Source organism: Chroicocephalus ridibundus, chromosome 5 (genome assembly GCF_963924245.1).
Source record: "Chroicocephalus ridibundus chromosome 5, bChrRid1.1, whole genome shotgun sequence".
Lineage (NCBI taxonomy): Eukaryota > Metazoa > Chordata > Aves > Charadriiformes > Laridae > Chroicocephalus > Chroicocephalus ridibundus.
Genome location: NC_086288.1, coordinates 37,476,047 through 37,491,933, shown reverse-complemented (window position 1 = coordinate 37,491,933; position 15,887 = coordinate 37,476,047).

The following is a 15,887-nucleotide window of genomic DNA, read 5'->3' as shown; positions in this document are numbered from 1 at the left end:
TGGGGTTTTTTGAAAAGAGATCAAATTTTTACCAAAGCATCTTTTCAGAACAGGACATTTCTCTAAAATTTCTTCTAATATTGCTTTGAGGAATTTCTGCCCTTTCTGCTTGCATTCAGAGTTACTGACAAACACGTCCAAGTCGCTGCATCGTCAAATGGAGCCATTTCAGAGCTGTCAGCCCTAGACTCTATCTTTGGCTACATGGCCTATCCAATCTCCCTGACTGTCAATCAAGCTAGGAAGAAACCAACCCTACTGGGATGGAGGCTGGGGACATGTGCGTTACAGTGACTACAGGGCCAATGCGCAATTGTCATAGATGTCAGTCAAGCTGGGCAGTCCAAGCCTCTTCACTTGGTGACGAGGAGGTAAGGGAAGGACATGGAGGTGTCCCAGTGCAGCAGGGTGCAGCGGGGGCTCCCTGTGGAGGCAGGCAGCACAGGGGGCAGGAAGGGGCAGCCCCAGCCCAGGACATCAGGCAAGTCTATGGAGAAGAGGCAGGTCCGAGGTCAAGCTGAGAAGTCAATCCGCTGGTCAGGATCAGGTCCAGTGAGGGTAACCAGGGTCTGACACTGCCCGCTCATCAACAGATAGGTTCCTAGGGGTAAGATCAAGCTAGGACACCAGCTGGCAGAGATGGAGACTGGTATCTGGCAGTATAATTGGGGCTAACTATATTAAGTAGACTCTGGGCTTGTACAAATAGGTATCATTCATGTCACTGAAATGATTCCTGAAGAGAAGGTGTTAGTGACTGCAACGTAGTCTGTTTACAGTTCCCACGAGGAGCAGTTTATCTGGATACTGGCTAAAAATTATAATTGATCTGTGTATTTAGTTTTGTGCCTTCCTATATGCTTCAGTTATCTAAAATACCTTTTCTAATAGCAAACTAAAATGCTATACAAAACTAAGATCATTTCTCTTAGATCATATCTGTTAAATAAAATTATTTAGAACTCAATAGTAATAATAATGTCATTTTTGTACATTCAGTTAATGCAATGACTACACTGGATTCACAGGGAAACAACCAAAAATAAGCCATAAGAACATTTTGGAAAATGAAGCCATCTATACAGTGAACACTTTAGGTGAAGAAACTTGCATTTAACTAAACTCTTTTCATGTAATAAAATACCCTTATCCTGCAATTCTTTTCCTTATATTTGCATTCGTAGTCCTGTTTACTTCTGAGATACTGTTCACATCCATGCACCTAAATGTTCATGAAAGCCTTTTAATGGAGATGGAATCATACGGTGTTTTATCTCTTTTTGGTTTGTCCATCCTTAGTCTCAGCAGGTGGAGGTCAAAGTCTGGTAGACACTTAAAAATTGCAGTGGAGCCCCATGGATTTTTTTTAAAAAAAGGAAATATAGTGCTTATACACATTTGAAATTATGCTTATAGGACTCATACGCCTGGCTTTCCAGTTCCTGAAATCCAATCCATTTTTATTTTTGGAGCTTTAAGTACCCTTGAATATGTCTCTAGTTTCTTTTGCTTTTTATTTTTGCAAACTTTTCAGAATTTTTACAATAAATGTTTATGTTCTTTTCATCATGAATTAATATGCAGCCAAGTAGGCATGATGGCACTGAATATTTCTGTCCAGAAGTTTTTACCTGTATTTTGAAAACATCTATTTTTTAATACACATGGTGAAGACAAACCTCTGCCACGCATACTACTCTAGCTGTGAGGAAGAAGAGGGAACTAACAACAGATGACAATGTGCTGTACCACGACAAGGATCGGAAGCACTACGTGAAAGAGCAGTACTGGGTAGAATATAATCAGCCCTTCAGCATTTTCTGCAGTCTCCTTCATGTTTTTATGTAGCTATTCCTACATTCAAGGAGTCAGAAATAGTTATGCTTCTTGAGTTGTATCAAAAAAGCTGCCAGGTCAAAGTTTTTGTGTGATTAGAAACTATGCCCTTTCTCACACGTAAAATCTGAAAAAAGAAGAGTCCATGAATGAGCCTTAAAAGTGCAAAATTGACCTTGAAAGCATTCATTTGATAGACTAATACTTCAACAATATTAAAGTTTTCAGAGAGTTAATATATGTTCAACTGTTACCATGATAGTTTGCCACAGACTCTTTTTTGTGCAGGTGACAGAAAAATCTTTCAGCAGTGGTCTAGACACAAAATGCGCTTTACAGGACTCTTAATCTATCCATGAATTGGATAAAAGAAGAAACAAGAAGTGGGTGTGAGGCAGCAAGATGAAGGACATATGACAGGCACTTTTGATGCATAATTGCTGGATAGATATTCTCTGTCCTACAGTAACAACTTCTTCTGAAAGTAAAGCATTTTTCTCAACTACACAGGCAGATCCACGTTGCAGCACATCGTCCCTGAATCAACAATCTTATGCTGGGAAACAAGAGAGACAAAATAAACGAGAGATTAAAGGTATTTTACTACTGATACCTGACAATTTGATGTTATTCCTGAAACTGTGGTGTATCCCCCCTAGAATGTTTTCTGAGAATGACAGCAAGGTATCCAGTAATCAGAGCTTCCTAACACATCAAGGAAAGAAGCTGATGTAAATTCTGAAACGTGGTGATTTCAGACTTGAAATTAAGAATATATAACCAATGTGTTTGGAGATTGTTTACTAGCTGCTTTTAACAGTGAGCATGACTAACTCCTCGTAAGTACTGAAGTACTTTCTCTGTAGTTAGTAACTTTAAAATCAAGAATATATGTGCTTTCAAAAATTATCTGAACAGAATGAGGCCATTAATATCTTTTTCTTATTCAAAGTTGGATACTGAAAGAGATTTCTTACAGTTGAAAAGCTCAGAAAAATGGAGAGGGTTAGATACACTTTGTGGGTGTATGTTACTCTGAAATCAATACTACTTTTAAGAATAAAATTATGTCTTATGCCATATTTTGTTTGTAATAGTATATGTTGCTGGTTGTATTCACCCTTAATTTCCGTATTTTTGTAATGGTAAGCCTCTTGTGGAAAATTCTGTGAGGCTGCAAAGGCATTTCCATGATACACTCCTGTTTTCAAACATTCATAACTTCGTACGGGATTCTTTGAGATGAAATTTCAGATTCAGTCCCAGGGAAATTCATGAAGGTTAATAACAAAACCTACATAAACCAGTGTCTTTTCAAAGAGGCAGCAACAGAGGTGTTCACTGTCCCTGCTAGGTACTTGGTTCAGTGGAAAACTTTGCTAAACAATTCTGTTATACGTAGTCATTGTAGTCATTTTTAGTATAGCCTGAAATTTTTCATTTTATGTGTCTGTTTATACTTGCTTTGTAACATTCACTGTGTTCTATTTCTTTGCAGAGGAATAAGGTGTGTATTTAAAGATGTTTCTTTTTAAAGCATAAATGTAAATACATATTGACTGTCTCTTTCAGTTATGTATAGGAGACTCCATGTCCTGTCTGCCACATGATATAATAACAATTGTGCCCAGGGAGGTATAACACAAAACGCCGGCTAAGTCACTTCCCCTCCCTTTTGCTAAAAAGGGAGGGGATAATGTTGCTTCTTACTGAAAAAGGAAGGTAACTTTTCTAACAGCTTAGGTTCAAACTCATTTAGGAAGGCCCATTTTTGCATGAGTAAAATCCTTGGTGAGGAATAATGCAAAATATATTGTGATACAAATGACTTATAATTTGACTAAGAGCTTGAATTCCTCCTGCTGACAATGGGCCTTAGAGTACCTGCACACACGGTGAATTTCTCCTGAGTTTATTTAGTGTTTTGGTTATGAACTGTGCACACTCTGCATGTGCTGGTTGTGTACTGTGCTTCATGTAGAACCATCAACCACTCCGATTGTCTTCCAGTCAGGCACAATGGCTTTATGGTTGATTTAGGAAAGCAATCTTGTTTAAAAGGCCATTAGAAGAGAGCTATAAAAAGATCACCCTGCTCTTCTGGGAGTCTACCATCATGGGGTTTTTTGGCTCAGGAATATGCCGGAGGCTGAGGAATCCTGAGGATCCTGAGATCTGCTCTGATAATTAGTAGATAGCACTCTAGCACTGATAATTATTACTTAGCCAAGGTGGTGGCATTAGCAGTACCAGATCACTTAGGAAGCCTCAGATGTTGACAGGGAAATAGAGTGAATGATCTTATTAATTAATATAAATTAATTCATAGAAAGGTGATGTGATATTTTTTTCTTAGCCAAAGGTGGAAGAAAAATCCACAAACACCTCTAAATCCCAGGCTACTTCCCCTTAATATATTTGCCCTAATATTAATTTATTTGCCAAATTTTTAAGTAACTGGTTTTGAGGGAAGAAGGAGTGCCATGTAACTCATTCTGGGAGGCTCTGCAGTCTGATGGATGCCCCAGAAATTCAGACTTCTAGACAACTGGATTTTGATCTTGTCGCTTGTCTGTAGTGCAGCTTTGCTCTTGTTATGCCTTGGTAGCTACTTTGCAGCAAGACGTCCAGGTGGCACTGTGATAATGTCTGCAGTATAAAGAATGCTCACCTGAAGATAGAGCTTTCAGTCCCTCTTTCTCCATTTTCAAATGGTTCCTGCGGTAGGTTTATGTTGTGTTATCATAAGGTATTTTCCTTTCATTTAATATGCTCTTTCCTCACATTCTGTACGGTGAGAAGGTATTTTCTTCCCTTTAATACAGCACTTTCATTTTCAAGTGAAGTAAAAACAAGCACTGGAGTACAGAGTCCTGCAAAACACCCAAATACATAATGATGCACCCTCAATCAGGCAGATGTTCGTGCCACACAACTGAGTGTGAATGAGCAAAGAGTTGAGAGCAGACACTTCCATTTCCTCACAGAGTGGCAATTTGATGTGTGAATTTAGAAATCAGAATGAGACCCTGTGTTAGGAGAACCATAGGATCCATCTCCTGTATATCCATCCATCTCTCCTGTAGTCTCACTGGAAGACTGCACTGTGGAGCCAACCAGAAAGAAACAAGTAAATTACTCATCTAGATTTTCACATGGGAAATTCACCCTTGCATGTGTTGCTTTTGCCCGTGGTGATGTGCTTTTTGTACCAACTTCATTCTCCACTGTAGTTTCTGTCAGCTTCAACTTTGTTCCACTTCTGTCTTTTTGATCTTTGCTCCCGTTCTGTCCCTTTATACCGCTTTCTTCCTTTCCTTCTTTTCGGTTCATTTCCCCTAACAACCTCCTACTCCCAAAGAATGCAACTGGCATTAGTCACTGGGCTTGGATATTCTTCTATTCCTTCTTTTCAAATGAGATTCGGTTTAAGAATAAGATGCCTGCCTTTTAACATCTGTGCATGAAGTAGGAGGTTAAATTCTGAATTGCAATGTCATGCTTATTTTGTACTCAGTCAGTGGATAATCACAAATATAACATTTGCACATTAGAATAAATAAGCAGTAGGATTTGATAAACGCCGAAGAATTAGATACTGCTCCCTCTTGAACGATTAGGATGTTTGCATTTGGATTTCAGTTATTTGCCATATAGCGAGAGTAGCAGAAACATACTGAATTGGGCAAAAATTCCCAATATTAAGTCAGGCATCCAATAATGTGTTTTCCTGGTCTCATAGTCTTCAAAAACCTTTAATTTCAATTACCCTGTTAAAGATTTGCCAAATTCTCCTGTTGGTTTCTACGAACAGTTATCTAGGCTGTACTACTTTTTTATTCAGCACAACAAAAGTACCTGCTACTGAGCTTATTAACTCTAGTTATAAAACTAACAAGCAATTAAAATTAAGATGTTGCCATATATATTTTTAGAAGTACATTTCTACCATTAGTTTGACCATGGTTTTAACACATTTTTGCTTAGATGTAGTAAATGATTTTTTAAAAATACTCTGTTATTGTGAACAGCGACAACTGCATATAGAACAGGCTAGTAAGTGGAAGAATCAACCTCCACGAAAGCAGAGCAATATTTGTTCCATTAAACCCCTACCATCTTATTGCATTATATTGATAAACAATTAATAAAACACGAAGAATGTTGAATGTCACATTTTAGTACAATATTCTGATGTCTTGTTCCACTAAGTACAGTATTAGTGGAAAGAAGGTAACAAATCACAGTCACTACATCAGCCTGGTACAAACCTTAGAAAGTAGCCCTTTCAGAGACTCACGGCTCCTGAACAGTGTTAGGAACATTTAACTCTCTGTCAAGGGGAGATATTTCTTAATTCAGTTTTACTACACTAGTTTTTTATTAAAGTAAATAATGTACATTTGGAAAAGCTGTATGCAATTATTTTTGTTATGGAATTTAAAGGGTGATTTTCTCCCCTTGATATCTTTAAATAAAGATTTAAAATTATAGGAAAACAGAATGGCAAATAGATTTCAGGGAACAAAATACTAAAACATCAGTAAGCAATGATTAGGCAGCTAATCATACAGTTGGAAAGAGCACAGGTACAAGAGTTTCTGTTGATATGTATTTACCATTAAATACTAATTTGTGATGGGTAAGTAGATGAAAAACTTTGCCATCACGAACTGCTACAAGTATTAGCAATATGCTCAGAGGTCGTTGGGTAACTCAATCAGTCGGGTAATGATGTTGTCCTGGTTGTACAGTAAAAAAGAGAATCTGCGGAGCATTGTAATTTTTATTTTAGTGTAACAGTGAAACACAAAATGCAAATGGAGAGGAATTATTATGCTGTGAACTTTCTTACCCCAAATTAAACATTGATCTCTGAACATCAACCAGAGCTGGATTAGCACAAGGGGAATCATTTTAGTGGCAGAAAGCTAATAAGCAATCTTCTGTACCATGCATCTATTTACTATTACCTTTACCCTGCTACCACTGAAAAATATGGCAAAAATATATATGTATATTGTGAGGCTCTAGTGATCCGTATTGACGGCTTCTGCTTCTTCATGTGGTTAATCGCCAACACAGACGGGAGAACCAAGTAATTAGATTTGCTGGACATTCAGAATTGACCAATACATTCGACTGATCTTCAATTCCATGTGCATTAGAATGGAAAGAATAATTCCTTGCCTTGCCTCAAAATTCTTCAAAGATAATTTTGTTTCTTTGGAATTGTGCAGTTGCCCATAAATTTTGTCACAGAAAGAATAAAGGGAAAAGCTCCCTGGAGCCAAATTTTTTCCCACAATCCATAGTAAGATGGTATTTTTCTACTGCCAAGTTTTACCCTTATTTTGTGTTGTCTTTAGTAAGTTCAGGTAGCTGTGGCTTTCATTAATTCAATTTAATATTACCAGCACATAGACTTTCCAGTCTGTTAGTGTAATTGATTCTGAACTTTGCAAATAGATTTCAAGGCAGGTTTTCTGATGGTGCATACACAGCCTTAAAACCAACTCTTTTATTCACTTGTATGGGTTTCTTAGAGAAAGAAATGTCAAGTCCATAAGACCATTTGATTTATATTAGTTTGGATATATTTTTGAGTGGCTAATTCATCTGAGTGTTGATATCAATTCAGCCAGCAGCCTAGAAGGATCACCAGATATGTTATTCCCTTAATGAATATATTGTTTTCTTCCGTCATTTTAAGAAGCCTATTTTCTGCAAATGTGCAAATGTACTCAACTTGGGCTCATGTCCAGAGATTTTAAATGTCTTACTTGTGTACTAAGGGGGAGCCTTAGTACATTTTTGGATTAGGTTCATAGTTACTAGAATAACTTTAGCTTTAAAAAAACTCTAGTTAAGAAAAGTAATTTTTATATTTTATATTATGTGGAATTAAATTTTTAGACTCTAAAATCACAGGGAAACTTTGGTTGGAAAGGGCCTGCAGAGGTCATCTGGCTGAACCCACATCTTCAAAGCTCCTTTACTCAGATTACATTGATGTGCCCAATTGAGTCCTGAATACCTCCAAGGCTGGATATTCCACAACCTCTCTGGGCGATCTCTTCCAGTGCTGACCACCCTCAAGGAGAAATGTGTTTTTTTAAATGTGTAGTCTGAATTTCCCATGTTCCAGCTTGTGTCCATTACCTCTCGTACTAGTTGCTATCATCAGATTGCAAGAATTAAGTGTATAAACAAATTGTGTTATTAATTTCTAATGTGCATTTTCTAATTAATTTTTCTGTTGTAAAGTGAAATCTATTTGTGTATTATGGCAACCACTAATGGTTGTTTTAGTTTTCTTAGGTTTTACAATATTCATTACCACAGGTTCCCAGGAAGAAAGAACATATTATGAATTTAAGTCAGTTTGACAATCTTGTAATTAAAATCCTTATGAATTTAATGAAAATATTAAAAAAAAAAAAGAAAAAGAGGTAGAGTGCTGACAGTAAATAATTTTCTCAATCAAGGGTCTCTTTAATGTTTAGAAATATGGGATCTCGAAGATAGGTGTCTCTCAATGTCTTTGCTACTCCAGGTAGAAGGATCCCCTATAAAACAGGTCAACTTGTGTGGCAGCTGGGAGCTGTAGAGGGGTGGGCACAAAAGCAAGCGCATATTGCTAAAAGCTTTTGTTCACAGGAAGGTTCACAATAGACTTTTGATCAATGAATCTCTTGACTTTCTCCTCCTTTTCTCTGGATTACTTCAGGTCACTCTCTGGAGGACGGCCTCGCAATACAAAGAACAGACATTATATACTGAACAGGGAAGAGGAAAACGATAACTGTCAACTGCAGATATAAATCTGGTGAAAGATCATATCAGAAAGAATATGAAATGACAGCATTACTTCACAGATATGTAACTGTCTTTTCAAGGCTGTACTGATGCACAAATTTAATTCTACTTCTTTTATGTAACACTGGGAAAAATGGCCTATAAGTAGTTCTCAGAGCAGAGAATAAAGTTAGAACTCCCTATGTCAGGTTAGTGCCCTCACTGCTGAACTATGGAATCATCATCCCTCTTTCTTCCCTCTTTTGGTCCAGAGGAAGGTCATGACCGATTTTATTTTATTTAGGTAGTGCTATAACTGCCTACAAAATAGTGGTAGGTAATCCTCATTTAGAGCTAGCTGGAGGCTTAGGACCTTCATACAATTCACAGATGACACGGATTTGAACCTATTCAGTTAAAGAACCTGTCTCGACCGCACAGTGAGAAAGGTTTTCTAATCAGCAACTCGTATGGACAAGGGGATGCTATTCCCAGGGAGGGATGTGTGTGACATAAAAGCAACCATATATTGCCATGTTTCTTAGTGGTATTTATTAAAAGTGAACCGGTGGGCCTCTTTGGGTGAACTTTGGAAATACATTACTCAGTTGCAGTTCTTAATATTAATCCTAAATATTAAATGTTAATTATGCATTAAAGTATTCCTGCCTGAAAAGGTAGAACCAGCTTGGGGAATGCATGGAAGCAAATGCCTGTGCACCAGGGGAAATCATGTGATGGAAGTATAGCATTGCTTCTTAAATTACACCTAACTCCTCTGCTACATGCCTAATTTCTTATGCTGATCAAGCCTTAAAAGCCCAATGATTACTGTGGCAGTGAAGGACATACTTTAAATGCACACATGACTTATTTCAACCAAACCTTTATCGGTTTGGAACAATCTGAAGAATGCACTTATTAAAGAAAAAATATTGTCAGAAAAACCACCATTTCCATTCCCAGCTATCCACCAAGCTTCAGCTGTACCAGCTTTCAGACTAGTTACCTGGTGACATCCAGGCAAATTACTTATGTGGAAATAGGGAAAAAAAGGTATTTCAGCCTAAACTGTTTCACTTTATATGTTGAAAGTTATGTATACCATTATATGATAGCTTCACGTCAATGAGATGCTCTCTAATTCTTTGCATCTCTAATTCTTGACTGTTCTTCACTGCCATGCCGATCTAACATGCAAATGGCTTTGCAGAAGAAAATCTGATCATCCCCATGGCAAAAGAGGTGATCTACGTCTTCTGTACGCTCCTTTGGTGCGGGCTAATTTTGTTGCTAAAGCAGACATTTCATTTAGGTAAATATCCATGCGTGGGGCCAGAATGGCTGTATGAGAAGGTAACCAGCCTTCAGGCACTTAAAGAGCTCAAATTTTGACAAGAACGCATTACACAGCATTGTGTTGCCACAAGGAAGGTCCATCCATGGATACATGAAGTACCGCACAGACCTGAAGGACCTCCACAGCTGTGGAACAAGATGAGGCAGCAGAGGCTGCTGGGACAAATTCTATATTCCAAAGTGGGCAGGTCCTTCCAGTTCAAGCCCATCAGGACCTTTCCCTTTCCTCAGCTCTCTGACATGCGGCCTATGCTGAGATTCTTAGCCATACATAGATTTTGGTGGCTGCAGAAAGGATGGCTAATTATAAGATTAATGTTCCAATACAGTATAGATAGGAATAATGGAGGCTGTAGTCTAACCACTTTGTCAAATCCTAAAGTAATTCAATTAGTCCATTGTATTTGTTCTCCCTGTCTTAGAGTATCTCTTCGTGGTAGACCACAATGTGGAGCTGATGATAGATTCTTGATAGCTTTGGACCAGGCAGCAGGCAAAATATAGACAAGCAAAACGCAGGTCAGGATCTCTTTATCTGATTCTTGGAAGTTTAACATTTACTCGGTTAACTCTATGCTACATTGGGAGCTATGCTGTGGACCTACTCTAAAAAAAGGCTAAGAAAACGTATTGTTTGTGTATGGTCTGCAGTGGTGAGAAAAATTCTGTTCCACAAAACCAGCTTCAGACCATTAGGGTGTCAAAAGGGTTTAATAATTCTGCTGCACGTGTATGGAAAAGATGGGACCTGCAACAGATTAACTGAAGGCCTCATGAAGGGATAGGCAGTCAAACAAAACAGTGCAGAATAATAGCCACATATTCTGTCTGAGGTATTTAGTCTCATTTGCAGTGATTTTACTTTAAAAAAGGGGATTGCAGGAGCTGAAGTTCTTGACGGATAATCAATTGTTTTTTTCGTGTTTGTAGCTAATAAGTACAGTATAATCTTTGTTGAGGATGAGATTCTTCATTTTGCATGCTTAACTAAGATTGATTTGATGATGACGCAGGAAAATGTCAGCATATGTGGTTCCATCTGGGTATTTCACTCAGATTTTCATATGTGGGTATGTGGCAACTATATTTGCTTTTTAAGTGATGCAAGTGGTAAATTGTACTGTTGAAAAGATCACATTCATGAACAGAATGCTTATTGTCTCCTGTGATCTTTGTAGGTCAGAAAAAATCATTCTGTTCCTATCTCTGTTTGAAAAATATACTGCAGGTAACTGTTAAAAAATAAGTAAAACAGTGCTTGGTGTAGGGCACTAGAGGTGGTGGAGAGATAAGACCTGGAGAAAAGAATGAAAAGTAGACTTCTGTCACTGGTTGTTGCCTTGGTCAGAAAAATGGGATACCTTTCAGCTGTAGGTCTGCTTAACTGCTTAAGAAATTATTTTGCTGGGCACAGAAAATACAGAAGAGCTAGCCAGTTCTGCTCAGTTATTCAGCATTTGAAAGGGAAAAGAGTAGTTTTGTCTGCATGTATCTGTGTCCTAGTAACTCTGAAGGTTTTTATGACTGTGTAAAACTCTGATAAAGGGCTGATCTTTACTGTTTTTTCTCACTTACTTGGTAGAGTTGACTTTGGATGTCAGGATGTTGTCATCAGCGCATGTAATTACAAGCTGGTGCCATTAGATCATCAGTAGAGGCAGCAGAGAGGTCACTGCTGGTCAATGCAGTGTCACTGCCATAACACCGTCATAAGCATCCAAATGAGTGGATGTGCCCAACTGCGCTTTCATTACTGTTGGACTCAGTTTTATTGCTTACCAAGTGCCTTCATCCATTCTGATCCTTTCTTTCCTCTCATGATACTGCTTAGCCAGGAAAAGATGAGGAAAATGACACAAAACCTTGCAACACCTGTGGGAATCTAGATGTTTTCAGCTCCAAGACTAATTAGTGCTCTAGGGTCTACATTCAAACAATGGTATAGCTGGGTCTTGACTGAGAAGGACAATTGTCAAAAGCACATCTCCACCTGTCATTTAAGCAGTTTCTAGCTATTCTGTTAGGTGACTAGATTTATGAAATTTGCATATTATTCTTATGGTACAGACCTTTACTCACAGGAGAAAACCAGAAGATCACACCGCTCGTTTTCAGAAGTGATTCTTCCTGGTTCATGCTGAAAGGTGACTCTCTTGACATTCCTGAGTGATAGCATAAGGAGCATAGCCATATTTTACTGTGCTTTGGCGGGAGACAGATGGAGGCAGGATTTTGAGTCTCAAGTTGCGAGACATATCCCCCAGGCAGTTTCCAAACTACTGTAATGTTCTTGAATGCTAATACTTGCATTTTGACCTTGCTGGCAAACACGAGCGGCAGATATGTCCATCCTGTGACTCTACAACTGAAGTGGCTCATATGTTCCTCACAAAAGGAATAGCCTTCATCTTGAACCAGTATTGACTGAATCTGTGTTAGGATCCCAGAATCTGAAATAGGGCGCTGTAGGTCTAAAAATGGTATTATTTGTCACTTGTTGTAATGAAATAACTTGGTTAGTAATTCAGCTATTGAACAGCAACTTAGACCGGAAGGGAGATCAATAAAAAACATAAAAATTACCAAGCCTTGCCAAAAATGTAATATCTATTGCAGTTGACCTGACCAATGCAGAATGTTGCCTTCTTATTAAGATCGATATTTGTGTTATCTTCTAAATGTAATTTAACGATATTGAAACAGGGAACACCCTTTGGGCAGAGTGCTAATAGCTTAGAAAAAAAAGCCTGCATAATATCTATCTAAAATAATAGCTAAGGAACAAAGTCCCAGGGACTCTTTTAAAGGCAAGATAATACATTAACACAAAACCGAGTCACGTCTTACATCTTTTCACACTGAGCATCAATGAAATTACAGTAAGCCTAAAAAAAAAAAAGAAAAAAAATGACCCTAACTGGACAAAACACAGAGGTTACATTTTCAAGCATTGTTGCAGTTCTTTAACAAGAACTATAATTTCACGTTTAATCTGTTATATTAGAAAGGTGCCCCATGTAAATCTCAAAGGTGAGAGAACTGATTCAATGAAAGACATTTCCTTTTGCCATCTGCAGTGTTACAATTAACAATGCCTCCATGGCGTAGGTGGCAAGGAGTTACCTCTCATCCCTTAAATTGTTCAAGCTGGTTTATGAAGCCAAACCAGTGTTCAGGCTGCAGAGCTGCAATTTTGCTTGTCCGTATAACATGACTGCTTGATTAAAAAATAATATAAATAAATAAATACATGAGGATTTTAAAGATATCTTTACTTTTTCTCATTGGTAGTAGTACTTACCTGTACAAATGTTAAAGGCTGTTTTACATCCTGGTATAATTATTTTGACTAAGAATATGATTTTTACTGATACAATTTCACGATAACTATGAACAGCTCATAATTCTTACTAGAAATAGAATTAGGTGCCAATGTGACTTATTCCCCTTGCATTAACTATTAGGTATAAGTACTGGTTTCAGTATTATGGAGGACAGTTGGAATATGCATGTTAGTATACGTTGTTCAACCGAACTTTAGCAGCACACCTGAACATTCTTCTTTCTTTCCTTACCAAGCAATATTTAACACAATTATTTTTTTCCTGAGTTTGGTAATCCAGCTTTTTCCCTTTGAGTATGAAGATCCTTCTTTTCTTTGGCTGGAGGCGGAAGTTTTTCTGAGTAGTAGAGCTGGTGTGTTCATTATTTTACTTTTTTTAACCATTCTTTAAGCACTATATATATATGTTGAAAAAGTGGCACGATTATATACCGCATTCCCACTGCCAAGATAGTACCACGTGAGAAGACCAGAGAAGGGAGGCTTGGAAAATAAAAGGGATCAGTAGAACCTCTAAAAATGCACCCATCAGAAATATAACTTTGACATTTAGTCACTAATTTATATCACTTGTGTCATGAAAGTGAGACAGAAAAAAAATCAGGGGATGGAAATGGGCTGAGTAGTGGAGGAGGGTTTGGTAAGTTGTGAAGTTATTTTCATTAGGCAAGTTAAAATATGTAGTGCAATATGCTTCAGAGGTCTGGACAAGTGAAGGACTGTGAAGGCAAGAATAGTGATTCAAATGGCAAAGTATGATGAAATAGCTAAAATATTAAGTGTTGATGACATTTTGGCAGCTAAGTTCATGATCAAATTGCTTGACGCATTGTTAAGGATTGTCAGTGCTCAGTGTTTGGGGTTTTTTCAGTCTAAAACCTACCTATGGCCTTTCCACTTGATTATTTCAGTCCGTGCCCTTTCTTGCTTTCATTTCTTTTCTGCCACAGAGACTGAGGAAGGAAGCATGGAGCTGAATAATAGAGGACTTCAGCTCTGAATTCAGTATTCAGGGAATTACATGGTCTTTTTCGAGGAAATTCACATGAAAGGACTGACAGGAGAAAGTAAAGGTCCTTATACTAGACAGTTCCCTGATCACCTATTATTGACAGCAGCAATATCCTTGGGGTGGGGAGGCTGGCATTCTTCCACAAGCCCTTAAGCCCTGACGTCTCAAGAAGAGAGCTCAGGCATTTGCAGAAAGGCCCTAGACCTTCCTTCCCTTTGCTCTGTGCCTGACATATTCAAAAGGCTTTCCTTTCCTTGTAACTGCTTCATCAGAGGATTTATTTTTTTTTTTTTCAGAGACAAAATACCTGGAAATTTTGAAGCAAGTAAAAAATAATACCCATCCCCACCCCATCCTGCTCTTTCCTAGGAAAAGCAGAAATCTGCTGTGAAACTAAAATAACCTTGGGAATGGATTTATTTATTAAAAATAAACTCAATTACATTGTGAGTTAGAAAAATGTTTAAGGCATATGCAGTTCTTCATTAGGTATAATCAGACAATGTTAGGTAAAACACAGAAAACTTACTTATATATATGAAATAAACATAGATCCTTTGCTCTTCAGTAATGGAGAATACAGATTATATTAGAGATGGAGATATTCTGCATATGAAATACATAGGATATTGGTTCACTGATGGCATTCCTCTAATTTTAAGAGAAAATACAATGGCTGGAAATGTAATATCAGAATTGTTGACTTGTAAACAAAAAGACTTTTTTTTTTAGGTCTTAGAATAAAAATGTAAATAGGCACCTAAAAATGCAGGTTTGGAATTTAAAATGTTAGGAAGCTGGAAAATGAACAAGATATGTGTGGTATCGTGAGTTTAAGAACTGAACTTTAATTTTGTGAGATGAACACGGGGACTGTAACTTCCTGTAAGTGGAAGTTTATGAAATGAAACACCTTTATTTCCTGTCCTCATTATTTACAGAAAAGGTGTTGAAATGAACAGCAGCACTTATAATGCTATTATTAATATACTCTATTTTTTTATTTTTTCATTTTAAAGAATAAATTGTTTAAAAGAATAAATTTTCGCCTTTCTTAATGGTCATATTGGCTAACAGCAGAAAACTGCTGGAAAAGCACGTGGAGGTATTTTAGGCATAGCCCATCGAAGAATCCACAGGTTGCGTAAGGAGGCCTTAAAGGGGATTTGGCAGTCGATGGGTCGTCAGTGTGCACATGCAGAATTGATGGGATCCTTTCTGTTCCCCTCACGGGTGGGAAGGGGGAGTCTGCAGCAATACATCTCAGAGATGACAAACCGCGAACTGTGGCAGCCAGAAGGACCAGACCGCAGCACATTTCTCACTCAGATGGAAATAACCACCCCTTGATTTCACAGAATTGCCTATTTCCTCAATGTTTATTAACACACTTCTTACTTAATATTTTAAGCCAAAAATGATGAAAGCTAAAGTATAGAGACCCAAGATGACTCCACAAAACAGAGGGTTTGCCGTCGGGCTCTGCTGTGCTCTGGAAGGGCAGGATGGCTTCTCCGGAAGCCGGGAGCGGGCACAAGG